At 40.6% G+C, this 15517-nt stretch overlaps 1 long non-coding RNA gene across 1 annotated transcript; it reads right to left on the reverse strand.

Annotated features, from left to right (window-relative positions):
• Nucleotides 1-3440: 3440 nt before the first annotated feature.
• Nucleotides 3441-6188, reverse strand: LOC123120951 (uncharacterized). The gene is made up of 2 exons (XR_006459604.1): nucleotides 5972-6188; nucleotides 3441-3759 (listed from the first exon to the last, which is right to left on the reverse strand). It is a non-coding gene; the product is annotated as an uncharacterized lncRNA (long non-coding RNA).
• Nucleotides 6189-15517: the final 9329 nt, after the last annotated feature.

The following is a 15517-nucleotide window of genomic DNA, read 5'->3' on the forward strand; positions in this document are numbered from 1 at the left end:
TCAACGGGGTTCTCAGCTCCCTTTCTATCAGTAATATGCAAATCGAATTCTTGTAGCAAGAGAACCCATCTAATAAGTCTAGGTTTAGCATCTTTCTTTTCCATAAGATATTTAATAGCAACATGATCGGTGTGAACAGTTACTTTGGAATCAACAATATAAGGTCTGAACTTATCACAAGCAAATAGAACCGCTAAAAATTCTTTTTTAGTAGTAGCATAATTTCTCTGGGCACTGTCTAGAGTTTTACTAGCATATTGGATAACATTTAATTTCTTATCAACTCTTTGTCCTAGAACAGCGCCTATAGCATAATCACTAGCATCACACATAATTTCAAAGGGTAAATTCCAATCAGGTGGCTGAACAATAGGTGCAGAAATCAAGGCTTTCTTAAGTATTTCAAATGCTCCTACACAATCATCATCAAAGACAAAAGGAACATCTTTTTGTAAGAGATTAGTCAGAGGCCTGGAAATTTTTTAGAAGTCTTTAATGAACCTCCTATAGAAACCGGCATGACCAAGGAAACTTCTTATACCTTTGATGTCCTTAGGATATGGCATCTTTTCAATGGCATCAATTTTAGCTTTATCAACTTCAATACCTCTTTCAGAAATTTTATGCCCCAAGACAATGCCTTCATTAACCATAAAGTGGCACTCCTCCCAATTCAGAACAAGATTAGTTTCTTCGCATCTCTGCAAAACTCGATCAAGGTTGCTTAAGAAATCATCAAAAGAAGTTCCATATACGGAAAAATCATCCATGAAAACCTCAACAATCTTTTCGCAAAAGTCAGATAATATAGCCATCATGCATCTTTGAAAGGTAGCAGGTGCATTGCATAAACCAAAAGGCATACGTCTATAAGCAAAGGTACCGAAAGGGCAAGTAAAAGTGGTTTTTCTTGATCCTCTTTTGACACGGGTATTTGTGAGAAACCAGAGTAACCATCTAGAAAGCAAAAATGTGTATGTTTGGATAATCTTTCTAGCATTTGATCAATAAAAGGTAAAGGGTAATGATCCTTTTTAGTAGCTTTATTTAATTTGCGGAAATCAATTACCATTCTATAACCTATAACAATTCTTTGTGGTATCAATTCATCTTTATCATTAGGAACAACAGTAATACCTCCCTTCTTAGGGACACAATGGGCAGGACTTACCCACTGACTATCAGCAACAGGATAAATTATACCTGCCTCCAGAAGCTTTAGTATTTCTTTTCTTACCACTTCTTTCATCTTAGGATTTAACCTTCGTTGGTGATCAACAACCGGTTTAGCGTCTTTCTCCAATTTTATTTTGTGTTGGCATAGAGTGGGACTAATGCCCTTAAGATCATCAAGAGTATATCCAATAGCAGCACGGTGCTTCTTCAGAGTTTTCAATAATTTCTCTTCTTCCAGCTCTGAAAAGTTAGCACTAATAATAACTGGATATATCTTCTTTTCATCAAGATATGCATATTTAAGAATATCAGGTAATGGTTTAAGCTCAAACACGGGATCACCCTTGGGTGGAGGAAGATCCCCTAGAATTTCAACAGGCAAGTTGTGTTTCAAAATAGGTCCCTGTTTAAAGAATACTTCATCTATTTCCCTTCCTTCATTCAAAAACATATCATTTTCATGGTCTAGCAAATATTGTTCTAAAGAATCATTAGGGGGCACGACAATAGAAGCAAGACCAATAATTTCATCTTTACTAGGCAATTCTTTATCGTGGGGTTGTCTACGAAATTTAGCAAAATTAAACTCACTAGTCGTCAACCCGTGCATCTGCACAGGCTAGCATCATGAAACTATCGTTGTTGAATAAAATATTTTTCAAGCCGAAATTGATAGTAAGTTGCTTATGAAAGAACTACAATGGAGAAATTTGTATTTGAATCAGTAACCAAGTGTAATATAATATACTAACGGATGAATCATTCACTGATTGTCATACTTAACAGGTTATATTTAATCCACATGCAGAAGGCCCAGTTCCATTGCTAACATACTCAAAAAGCCAACCATGTAGCATTTTGTTGGAATTCACTCGGCAACTTCCCATGCTAGTGCAACACTATTGACAATCATCAGATGATGTGTTAAGCAAATCTAAGTAACATTTCAAAACAAAACGCACACGTACACAATTGACATTACATTGTTACTTCTTTCAATTAATATCAAGCCTTTTGTTCTGATCTATATAGATACCAGTTTAGAGGCCAAGCACGGTTGATGAAAAGACGTTTATCCATGTACGGATTCGACGATACTTATTTATTGGCATGTTTTCGTCCTCTGTTTTTTGTTTGTGTTTTTGACCTGCTCTATTTATGGTGTAGATTGATGCTGCAAATTACTGTACCACGAAAGAGTGAGAGACAAAAGGTACTTCACTTGAAGCAATACAGATTGATAACATCTATTGTAAGTGATATTAGATGGATATTACCTGCAGAACAACTAAAACGATGAAATTTTTTGTTTGCATGAATGCAACCTAACCAAGGAAAACCTAGTTGTACTGAAATTTGGACATTCAGTCATCAAGCACAATTTCAAGGGTTGCATTAAAATTCAGACAACCATGTCACATAATGGAAAAGAGAGATACATATGCATACGGAAGAAAATATTACATTAGTAGGTGAAGGCAAGAAAACTGGGCGCTTCTCAATTTTCATGCTTAGTTGTGTTCTGAAATTAATTATTAAGCCAATAGTTTCTTTTGTAATTTAGAAACAGAATATTTTTACTAAATGAATATCGAGCAATCGAGCAAAAAGATAAGGAAATGTGTCATCCCTTTTTTGACAGCTTATCAGTGCATTCCATAATTAATTTTTTTTTTGCAGAGAAGAGAGTGCCAGTAAAATAAAATAAAATTACAGTAACTAAATGTGTATTGCTGAAGCATTTTGATTTAATCTTAAAACAAAACATAGTCACATGATCCGTAACAGAAAAAATATCTGTAGATTCTTTTTCAAACTCAACATGCACAGTTCATTAATTGTTGAGTCCTTAAGCTTACTTTTACCAAAGCGCTGTTAACAGAGAGCCTCGATTGAACCCTTATGGTATTAGCTAAGGGGAGGTTTCGTCTGATTTTTTGACATTTCTCCAGCTTGCGTTTTCAAGTTGCCACGACTGTCGTGGATGTCTTAAGATTGTCAGAATCAGCATTCAATTAGTAATGGGTATAATACAGTGTAGGAAACATGGAATTCTACCAATAGCTAGACTCCATCAATAAGCAATATAGATTTGCCCCAATGGCAGTGTTAACATGAAAATAACGGAAGGTGCGAGATAAAAGCTAGGTGGTAGGACTGTAAAGAGTGGCTGCAAGTCAGCGTCTCTAGCATTCAGTCACAAAGACATACAACTCCAGCCAGAGCAATTCTCAACCATGCTTCTTTCTCAGTAGCACAATAGCTGGAAAATGTATCTTTCTTAATAACTGTACATCAATACCGCAAATACACACTTACTGTGACAGATTCCAAACTTAGTACAAATTCCCCTCTCCAGTTCATCTTGAAATTAAGAGATCAGAAGAAAGTAGGATTTCCAATTGTGCTATACCAATCAGGATACATTTATTGTTGAAAACTATATACATAGATGATCATGCGGCCAGAGCTAGCGCTCAGCAACAATAGTCCAGTTCTCTTTTGTCCGCCACTTTCTCAAAGTTAAGCTGAATTGCTCGTTCCTATCTCTATGCCGTTACAAATGAGCAGACTCCATGTTACCTGGTGTTTATCAAGTCAAAAAAATGGCATTTAGCATGGAAGGCTGAAATTCTAGGCATCAATCTTGTGAACAGATGAATTATGAAGCAAAAGATACACACTGCAGAGGAAAACTACATGAGAAATGATTAATGGAAAACAATATAATTTGTGTATTGTAAGAACTGAAAACAGCGGAGGACCAATATACTTCTTATAGTAATAATTCATATCCAAAAAGTAATCGATTATGGGAGCATATAACGCTGATTTAAGCAGACATTTCAATAAAAACATTTCAAAGAATTATATCCAACTAATTACTACAACGGGATTTACTGTCAGCATACATCTATATTCAGTTAGAGATTATGGAGATCCAAGGAGAATTATCTAGGTTGTATGACCTGAGTGCGTAAATCCTACAAAGGCTAATTAATCATCAGATACCTTAACGTCTCAAAAAGCTTAATCCTTAGAATATTTTCATATCTAGAAAGAAAATAATCACAGCATGTAATCACTAAAACACGTAAAAAAATACAGTCAAGTCGATTTTTCATTTTTACAGAACAATTGGTGAGCATGACAATGAACTATCGTATCACTAAAATGTAGCAGCCAATGGGACCCGCAGAAACCTATACATCTAGAAGAAAATAGCATCCAAAATTGTACCATTGAAGGGAACTGATACTTAGACCAAGATAAAGTCTGCCTCACGGCCACACACACACACTCAGTTACAATCTGCTTAGTCGGCCTGTGAGAGGAGCTTGTGTGTACATATTGGACACTACCTGGATAAATATAGATCGTTGTGATGGAAGTCTCGGGCTCGTAATGTGGAGATGGATGACTCAAGCAGAGCGACAACATGTGTACATGCCAATTACACATAAAAAATACTAACAGTGGTTACTTGTCAAACTCAGTTACTGTTTCTACTGGAAACATGCAAGCGGAATTCAGAGAAGAGATAATGTCGCAATCATCCAAATGTGCGATAAAAAAAGTGGTATGAAATTGAAGGATGTCTATTAACTTACAAAATCAGAATAGTATTGTCAGAGTGCAACATTATTCCAATTTACTAAAAACTCAAAAATGCTCGATCGTTCAGAACTGCTTTGGAAGTCAAGTTAAAAGTCCGGATGGATTAATATTCTTAGGATAACTGGCCAAGTATATGTGCTATATTGAGTCTTCAGTTTAGGTTCCGGATTAAGCCATCTATGCAAGTGAACATACAAAAGAGTGGATAATTTCAAATTAGATACTCTAGTTATCCAAGCATAGCAAGAAATCAATGGCAGAATCAGTCGAAAAACAAATATAAGAGCATGTGCACTATAGAGGGAAACAATGGATCTATACATTGTTTTTCCAATAACAATTGATGTAATTATGTGGCAGCAGGAAGATGAATTCCAGGAGGTAGTAACCTATGGAGAGGCGAACCAACACTATACGTACAGAAGCCAAAATTCAAGTCAAACCTGCAGTAGAAGGTACAGTTACAATGTGATCAATGACGCGACCATACTGAAATTGGAGGTAGTTAAAATCGTATAAGGATTATACGTCCTATTTCCAACCTACTTACAAATAGTATGGTAGTGATTAAGTTTTCTCACATATTTTTTCTACAGTTCCTAGTCTACAGTACTATTTGAAGTAGATATAGTGTCACGCATGTACACTAAACATTCTGCTGCTCACAATGGAACACATAAATCTGTTAATTTCAAAGAAACATATTTAGTTGACAATATTTGGATCATTATCAATGTATATACCGCCCTGGCTTAAATATGCAAATCACTAAAAGGGCACTCTGATATCTTAGGTGGTAATATATATTAGCATATTTTGTATAAGTTAGCATCTCTAAAATCAAAACACTGGAACTCCAAAAGAAATATCATATTTATAGGAACGAACCTAGGAAATATGGATCCCATGGTTACATCTATACCTATACGAATTTGAACACGCAGATTTGGCATGTTTTTCTAGATCAAAGGGGCACATGAATCTAATGGGAAATAGAACTGCACGTGGCTTACCTGATATCATCACTACGGTCATGGATTTGAAAAGTTGAAATAAGAGGAGATTTAAAGATTTGGGAGGGAGGGGATTGGAGAGATTGAGTTGCAGCATCCATGGCCAGCGACCTACGGCGGAGAACAAAGAGGGAGAGTCGGTTGGGCGCGTGGCAGCGGTGTACCTCGGGGCGCGACGGAAGCTGCAGCTTCTCCTCGCCGGCCATGAATGGGAGCGCCACCGGCCGCCGTCGTCGTGTACCTGAATACTGAGACCACATCTCATGGATGGAGCCTCTAGGCCTAGGGCATGGAGAGCGGCAGAAGAGGAATAGTGTAGGAGGCAGAGGAGGAAGACGGGCCGATGGGCAGATAGGTTTTTTCTTTATTATAAAATAAGAGGCGGCCATGTGCAATAGTTAGCCCGGCGGGATTCATCTAATGGTTGTAGAATACATAACACGGGGTCCCACCAGATAAACGGCTCTTAATTTTTAATTAACGTGGTAATTTGCAGGGAGTCTCAAATTAGTATAGGTATAGATAAATAGATAGATAGATATAGATATAGATAGATATAGATAGATATAGATAGATAGATAGATATAGATGAGACATATCCCCAATCCAGTAACAACATCTTTTTTGCAATCTATCTTAGCATTAACAGTATTCAAGAAGGGTCTACCAAATATAATAGGACAAAAGTCATCTTGTGGGGAACGAAGAACAAGAAAATCAGCAGAATATTTAATTTTCCCACACAAGACTTCAACATCTCTAACAATCCCAACTGGTGAAATAGTATCTCTATTTGCAAGCTTAATTGTAACATCAATTTCTTCTATCTCGGTAGGTGCAATATCATGCATAATTTCTTTGTATAAGGAATGAGGTATTGCACTTGCACTAGCACCCATATCACATAAGCCGTGATAACAATGATCTTCTATTTTAACAGAAATAACAGGCATGCCTACAACAGGTCTATGTTTATTTTTAGTATCAGGTCTAGCAATTCTAGCAGCTTCATCGCAGAAGTAAATAACATGCCCATCAATATTATCCGCCAAGAGATCTTTAATCATAGCAATAATAGGTTCAACTTTAATTTGCTCAGGGGGTGTAGGTGTTTTAGGATTACTGTTAGGAACCACATTTGAAGCTTTAGCATGATCCTTTATTCTAACAGGGAAAGGTGGTTTCTCAATATAAGCAGTAGGAACAATAGGATCAACATTATAAGTGATAGTCTTTTCTTCAACTTTAATAGGTGCAACTACTTTTACTTCAATGAGGGGATTATATTTAAACCACTTCTCCTTAGGGAGATCAACATGAGTAGCAAAGGATTCACAGAAAGAAGCTACTATCTCAGAGTCAAGTCCACATTTAGTGCTAAATTCACGCAAAACATCGGTATCCATAAAAGATTTAACACAATCAAACTTAGGTGTTATACCTGACTCCTTACCTTCGTCGAGATCCCAATCTTCAGAGTTGTGTTTAATTCTTTCCAATAAATCCCATTTGAATTCAATAGTCTTCATCATAAAAGAGCCAGTACAAAAAGTATCAAGCATGGAGCGATTATTGAGAGAAAACCGAGCATAAATTTTTTGAATAATAATTTCTGTTGAGAGCTCATGATTGGGGTATGAATATAACATTGACTTAAGCCTCCCCCAAGCTTGAGTGATGCTTTCTCCTTCGCGAGGCAAAAAATTATATATATAATTACGATCACGATGAACAAGATGCATAGGATAAAACTTCTGATGAAATTCCAATTTCAATCGGTTGTAATTCCATGATCCCATATCATCACATAGCCTAAACCATGTCAATGCCTTTCCCTTAAAAGATAAAGGAAAGACCTTCTTCTTGATAACATCCTGGGGCATACCTGCAAGCTTAAATAATCCACAAACTTCATCCACATAGATTAGGTGTAAATCGGGATGTAATGTTCCATCACCTGTAAAAGGATTAGCTAGCAGTTTCTCTATCATACCCGAAGGAATTTCAAAGTAAACATTTTCAGTAGGTTCAGTTGGTTGAAGAGAAACTCTTTGCTCTACTGGTCGGGGTGAAGATACCCCGAACAAGCCCCTCAAAGGATTACTTTCCATAGTAACAAGTGATAGTAAATTTCAGCACACTATATAAATTTTTCCTTACCAAAGGCGCTTCAATCCCCGGCAACGGCGCCAGAAAAGAGTCTTGATGACCCACAAGTATAGGGGATCTATCGTAGTCCTTTCGATAAGTAAGAGTGTCGAACCCAACGAGGAGCAGAAGGAAATGACAATCGGTTTTCAGTAAGGTATTCTCTGCAAGCACTGAAATTATCGATAACAGATGGTTTTGTGATAAGGTAATTTGTAACGGGTAGCAAGTAACAAGAGTAAATAAAGTGCGGCAAGATTGCCCAATCCTTTTTGTACCAAAGGACAAGCCTGGACAAACTCTTATATAAAGGAAAGCGCTCCCGAGGACACATGGGAATTATCGTCAAGCTAGTTTTCATCACGCTCATATGATTCGCGTTCGTTACTTTGATAATTTGATATGTGGGTGGACCGGTGCTTGGGTACTGCCCTTCCTTGGACAAGCATCCCACTTATGATTAACCCCTATTGCAAGCATCCGCAACTACAAAAAGAAGTATTAAGGTAAACCTAACCATAGCATGAAACATATGGATCCAAATCAGCCCCTTACGAAGCAACGCATAAACTAGGGTTTAAGCTTCTGTCACTCTAGCAACCCATCATCTACTTATTACTTCCCAATGCCTTCCCCTAGGCCCAAATAATGGTGAAGTGTCATGTAGTTGAAGTTCACATAACACCACTAGAGGAAAGACAACATATATCTCATCAAAATATCGAACGAATACCAAATTCACATGACTACTTATAGCAAGACTTCTCCCATGTCCTCGGGAACAAACGTAACTACTCACAAATCATATTCATGTTCATAATCAGAGGGGTATTAATATGCATAAAGGATCTGAACATATGATCTTCCACCAAATAAACCAACTAGCATCAACTACAAGGAGTAATCAACACTACTAGCAACCCACAAGTACCAATCTGAGGGTTTGAGACAAAGATTGGATACAAGAGATGAACTAGGGTTTGAGAGGAGATGTTGCTGGTGAAGATGTTGATGGAGATTGACCCCCTCCCGATGAGAGGATCGATGGTGATGATTTCCCCCTCCCGGAGGGATGTTTCCCCGACAGAACAGCTCCGCTGGAGCCCTAGATTGGTTTCGCCAGGTTCCGCCTCGAGACGACAGTGCTTCGTCCCGATAGCTTCCTTCTGATTTTTTCTGGGACGAAAGACTTCATATAGCAGAAGATGAGCACCGGAAGCCTGCCAGGGGGCCCACGAGATAGGGGCACGCCCAGGGGGGTAGGGCGTGCCCTCCACCCTTGTGGCCAGGGTGTGGGCCCCATCTGGTTGATTCTTTCGCCAGTATTTTTTATTAATTCCAAAACGTGCCTCCGTGAAGTTTCGGGACTTTTGAAGTTGTGCAGAATAGGTCTCTAATATTTGCTCCTTTTCCAGCCCAGAATTCCAGCTGCCAGCATTCTCCCTCTTCATGTAAACCGTGTAAAATAAGAGAGAATAGGCATAAGTATTGTGACATAATGTGTAGTAACAGCCCATAATGCAATAAATAACGATATAAAAGCATGATGCAAAATGGACGTATCAGGGAGAGACATAACTAATGAGGTAGATCGATCGACACGTGGGGAAAAACGAGTTATAAGGACCTAGCTAGCTATATGTATAGCGGGAGATCGGTCGTGTACATCCATTTATTAGAGGCAAATAAGGCCCAACGAGATGGATAGACAGGGACAATGGAGCTAGGAGGTGGTGCGAGAGGCCGAGCTACTAGCTAGATAGGGGGAGGAGTGTGCGATTGTGAGATCGATGAAAAGAGGGGCGAGAGTTTACATGTGTGTGGGGCCATATGAGAGACACGAGGCATGGACACATAAAGGAGGAGATGGAAGGTGCGTGTGCATGTTGTAGGCAGACATCGCTGGAGAGGTTTATCGATCGGTGTGTGTCGGAAAGGAGTTGTGGAGACTGTGGGAGAACGACCTAAAGAAAAAAATGAATGTGCACGATGGATAGTGCTAAGGGAGGGGGAGGGCGAGGAGGGCGTGTGCATGCACGAGAGAAAGTTAGTGCGAGCTACAAAGGTTAGAGGATTGTGTGGGTGTAAGAGACTAACAAAGATGATAATTTGATATGAAAGTGGATTCATATATTTGAATAGGAGATCATAGTGTTATAACATATGCATGCATGAATATAGCGGTGATACGCGTGCTGTGGTTTTGCACATGTTATACCATAACGTGATAATGCATGGCGTTTGCAACTCACAGCTAAATGTCAAACAATCTAAACCATACTCCCTCCATTCCCTCCCTCCATTCCCTTATACAAGGCCACAAACTCATATTACAGGTACCAAGATAAAACTTAATGACTGCTTTTCAAGTCAACTTTTCTTTTCGTTAATCGGGATCATTAATACGCCATAAGCATGCAACGAATGAATGGGAAGGAAGTAGCTTAGTGTCATTATGACTACATGCATGTAAGTATTAAATAGTTGCTAGTACGAGGAAACATCATTAATTTTTGTCTCGATTATTGTTGGTGGCCTTGTATTGATGCAAAATGTATTTTTGATAGTGGCCTTGTATAAGGGAATGGAGGGAGTACTATACATCGAATAATCTCACATTTTATTTGAATTTGTGATAATGTGTGGCGTTTGCAGCTTACAACTAAATATTGAACAATCTAAACAATACTATATATTGAACAATCTCACATTTTATGTGAATTTGTGTTAATGTGTGGCGTTTGCAACTCACATCTAAATACTTGTAGGAGTAGGTGGCGGGGCACCATACATTATGTGATAAACACATTATATATATGAGACATGGTTTAGATTATGAAGATCTAGTTAGGGCTTGAAATGTACCGTGATTTGAAATCAACATAAAGTGGATTCAAAAAATCGAATTCGAGTTCATATAGTACACATAGTTCATATCTAACTCGACAGTAATCATGTGGTGTGCTGTGAAGATAATACACAAACGATGGTTTAAATTGACAATAATAATGATTGTAGATCTTATTAAAATAGAGAAACGAATTCAATTGGTTTGACTTCACAACAATCATTATTGTAGATCTTATTCAAATAGAGAAATGAATTCAAATTTAGTTCATATAGAAGTGGTAGTATATACGTTAGGAATGCACTAAAACGTTCATTTGAGTAGCAGGTTGCATGCATTATACACGTAGAGAAATATTTTAATTGAACATAACATGAATTCAAAGTTTTTAATGGCATTTGTAGTGCGAATTGATTTGGTATAGTACACGGGACTAGACTCTCTTGTGTGGTGCAGATTGATTTCTTTTTGTTTTTTCGTCGACGGAAGTGCGAATTGATTTGGTACAATACACGTTAGGCTTGTCCGAAAATTCAACCCGCGCCTTGTTACCCCAAAATATTTAAGATATATATTTGTCTCGTTGTGCTCCGAAAACTCCCTCCATCTCAACCCGCGCCTTGCTATCCCAAAATTACAGCGCGCGCGAAAACTCCCACCTCCTACGATATCCCGACACGCGAAATGCCCGTGATACCCCTGAACCGAAAAGAACCGCCTAGCACAAATCGGTGGGGGTACTTTCGTAACTTACCCCACATTTCGGACAAGCGCGTCCCTAAGATATGGTTCCCCACTCCCATCGCATCAGCCCACCCATTCGTACACCGAGGCCGCGAAAACCCGCGAAGCCCCACACCCTCCTCCGTCCGCCACCTAGCCGGAGCCTCTTCCCCGACAACATCGTCCACAGCCACACCTCGACGTCCCTCATCCACCGTACCGGATGAGGATCCATCGTCGATCTTGTCGTCCCGCCGGTTCAGCCAACTCGTCCTCCACCTCCAAGGAGCCGCCCCGACGTTCCCTTCGTCTTTCGCACCACCTCCATTCCCACACCGCCGTCTTCACCTACACCACCGGAAGAGCAGCATCATCACCGTTTCCTCGGATAAAGCTGAGGCCTAATCGGCGCCACCAAAGAGGTTGTACACTAATCGCCGCATTTTCTTCTTGATTCGATCTCATGGTGCTGCCGGCGCTCGGTCCTGAGCCGACATGGCGCGGCTCCATCCACGGCGGCAGCGCCGACCACTTCCTCCACATCGTCGCTCCCTCGGCGGCGACGTCCACATCAGTAGGGGCTGCTGCTGCTTTAGCTATCGCTCGCGCTGCTGCTCTGTTCTTGCTCTCGGTCCCCTGCCTGGTCTTCTCTTGTTATTGCTCTTGCTCTTGCTTGCGCTGCTGCTCTTGCTCTTGCTCTTGCTTGCGCTGCTGCTCTCGCTCTTGCTCTTGCTTGCGATGCTGCTCCGATTTGGCTATACTTCAGCGACTGAATCGACTTTTGGGTCAGTCGATTTTTAGGGGGTGGGGGCTCGCCGGAGTTAAGGAAGAACCAGCTGCAGTGGGGAGGGGCGCTCACCGGAGAGGTACCTCACTATCTATATTAGGGTTCAGGGTGGGAGCGGTGGTCGCCGGTGGTGGTGGGGCGGTGGGGTGGGGATTGCTGGAGAAAAAGCTCGGCAGGGGGGGCTAGAGGGATGTCCGGGGTGGCGGCGGACCGGCCGTGGGGAGTGGTTTCAGGGCGGGCTGGGCGGCGCACTGCTGGCCGTGGGCAGCGGGGGCGGCGGTTTGGCTGGTGGTGTCAGTCGACTGATGCTGCTACACGACCAGTTGTCCCAGCTCTCGCAAGCGCTGCTACTACTACTTTTCTGCTACTAGTGCGTTCAGTTTCGACAGTAAAATTCAGTTTCGACAGCAAAATTCAGTTTCGACAGTTAAATTCAGTTTCGACAGTTAAGTTCAGAGATGAGCGGCTGATCTATTTTACATCTAGCACTTTGTGGTTATGTATTTTACGCCATCTATTGGAGATGCTATTAGAATTCCACTCAGGTTAATGTTGTCTCTCTTGTCCTTCTTCAGCCTCGGCGTCGTACAACTCACCGGAGCTACTCCAACGACGAAACCCTCCATCACTGCTGAGCAGTACCCCGGGCTCCATCTCAAGATGCCTAAGATCTTCTTCCCCTCCTCCGACAGCCAAGTCAGCCGGATCATCCTCACCGACCAACCCAATCATGCTGAGATCGACATGGCTTCGCCAAAGAGGTTGTACACTTGTTGCATCTCTTTTTTACTCTACATGTTATATATATTGTCCACTGAGCACACGTAGTAACGTGAAATATGATTAGTTTCTCCTACTATATGACAAGCAGTGAGGTACCAGGCAACTTAGCTATCCGTGATGGACTCTCTTGAACGCCATCATTATTTATCTCTGCGCGTTTGAGCTGTGCATTTGTCAATGGGCCTGGGAGTTGAGCTAGTAGGGCAGTGGCCTGCCTACTAGAATCTCCAGTGCTTGAAAGGAAAAGTGAAGGAAAATATAGGAATTGGAAAGTTTCCTATGGTACTACTATTCATGCATTTGGTTCAAAGGAATGGAGCAAAGGAAACTGTAGGATTTGTTCCTTTAGTGTCTCCTTGAAAGAAAAACCATAGGAATTTTAATATCCACTTGTCCTCCTTTTCAAATTCCTATTCATGAAGCACAAGACTAAGAGATAGTAGCATAATAGCATTATAACCGTACATTTTCTTGTGATTTGACATAATCTCACCATGCTTCTTTGCATCCTGTGATCTTCGAATTCTTGTGAACCAAACACCCAGATTGGCAGAAATCCTATGTTTTTAAATTCTCTGTTTTGCACGTGCATTCCTATCCTATTACTGTGTATTTCCTATCCATGCGTTGTTAGAATCCTCCAATTCAAATGAGCCCTTACAGAATTACTTCTCTTACAGATAGTTGTCAAAGAAAACCTTGTGTGGTTTGTCCTGCTCCTGCTGCGCCGTCGTCCACCCCAGCTCAGCTGCTCCAATGACAGAAGGGTCCAGCACAGCAGGGATCCGGCCTCCAGACTGTCTTTCTCCGCCTCAGATCTTCTTCCCTGCCGCGGGCAGCCATAACAACTGCATTACCATCATCAACCGAGCAGATGACCTCGAGGACTACACGGGTCCGCAAGAGAGGTCGCACTCTTTCGTGTCTGCTTACGTTATGCATCGCTTAATATTACATGCTACTTTATCGTCCTGTTCACCGATTAGACTCTGAGTCAGCTCCAAACTAATGGTCAAACTTGAGTTTTTAAATGGTTGTGGGGTACATATCAGGGCCGCAATCAATAGTATCTATTTACTATCTGGTTAATCTCTGGTGTCTACTATGAGTTTCATGTTGCGTTGGAAACAAACAGTAAAGAAGCCAATATCTGTATTTTTAAGTGAAGCCATTATCTGCCTACTATCATTGGTTTTGGGTCTATCCATAGGTTGCTACCATCACTCTGGATTTCGGCATGCACTCCTTACATAATCTCACTATGTTTTATTCCTATGCATGTCAGTTATTGTACACAATGGAACTGAACATGTAGAGGAAAAGAGACGAGCCTTGCGTGGCAATAAAATTTCATGCAGACGTCACTCCATGGTAGGCGCAAAGGCAGCCCCTCTCCATCCATTTTGGATTGTAATCGAGCGGAAGATATCTGTTCTCAGGGGGATTCAGAAGGAGAAGACCGCTCCTATTTACCCCCTGAGGTCTTCGCTCTAACTTGGCATGCTGATGTTGGTTATATCATGCATATGGTGCCTTGCATTGCTTACTTTATACATCAAATATGTCATCTGCTTAGTTTAGACATGCTTTGTGTGAATGCCATCAGTTTAGTTTATTCATCGTTTATGTGAATTATGCAACGCCATCTTGTTTAGCCAGGCATCATATATGTGAATTTTGCAATGCCATCTTGCTTAGCCAGTCATCTTATATGTGAATTATATCAGGCCATCCTTTTTTTCGTTACGTATTACATTTGTCAACAATGTTAGTACATTCAACTACTCTTCGTGTGCATTAGCCATTTGACACGGTGATGGAAAATTCTAGAGTGAAAACAAGGTCTTCAGAGCAGACTATGCTATCTGATGAAGCGCATATCTCGCTGGTTACGGATAGCTCCTCAGAGGAGGATTCAGAGACAGATGACCAGTCCTATTCCCCCCCCCCCCGAGGTGTATGCTCTAACTTGGCAGGGTTATGTTGCTCATATCGTGCGTATGGTGTCTTGCACTTCTATTTCATTTGATTAGTTTAGAAATGCTTTGTGTGAATGCCACTTGTTTAGTGTCTAACTACCATATATGTGAATTATGCATTGCCATCTTGTTGCAAGACATTATATATGTGAATTAGCAATGATATCTTGTTGCAAAGGCATTATATATGTGAATTATGCAATGCCATGCTGTTTAGCCAATCATCATGTATGTGAATTATATCATGCTATCATTTTTTGTATTACGTGTTCCATTTGTCGACAACGTTTGTATATTCAACTACTCTTCCTGTGCATCAGCCATTTGAAGCGGTGATGGAAGTATCTGGAGTGAAAACAAGGTATTCAGAGCAGACAATGCTACCTGCTGAAGCAGACATCTTGCTGGTTACAGAGAGCTCCTCAGAGGAGTATTCAGAGAC

Source organism: Triticum aestivum, chromosome 5D (assembly GCF_018294505.1).
Source record: "Triticum aestivum cultivar Chinese Spring chromosome 5D, IWGSC CS RefSeq v2.1, whole genome shotgun sequence".
Taxonomy (NCBI): domain Eukaryota; kingdom Viridiplantae; phylum Streptophyta; class Magnoliopsida; order Poales; family Poaceae; genus Triticum; species Triticum aestivum.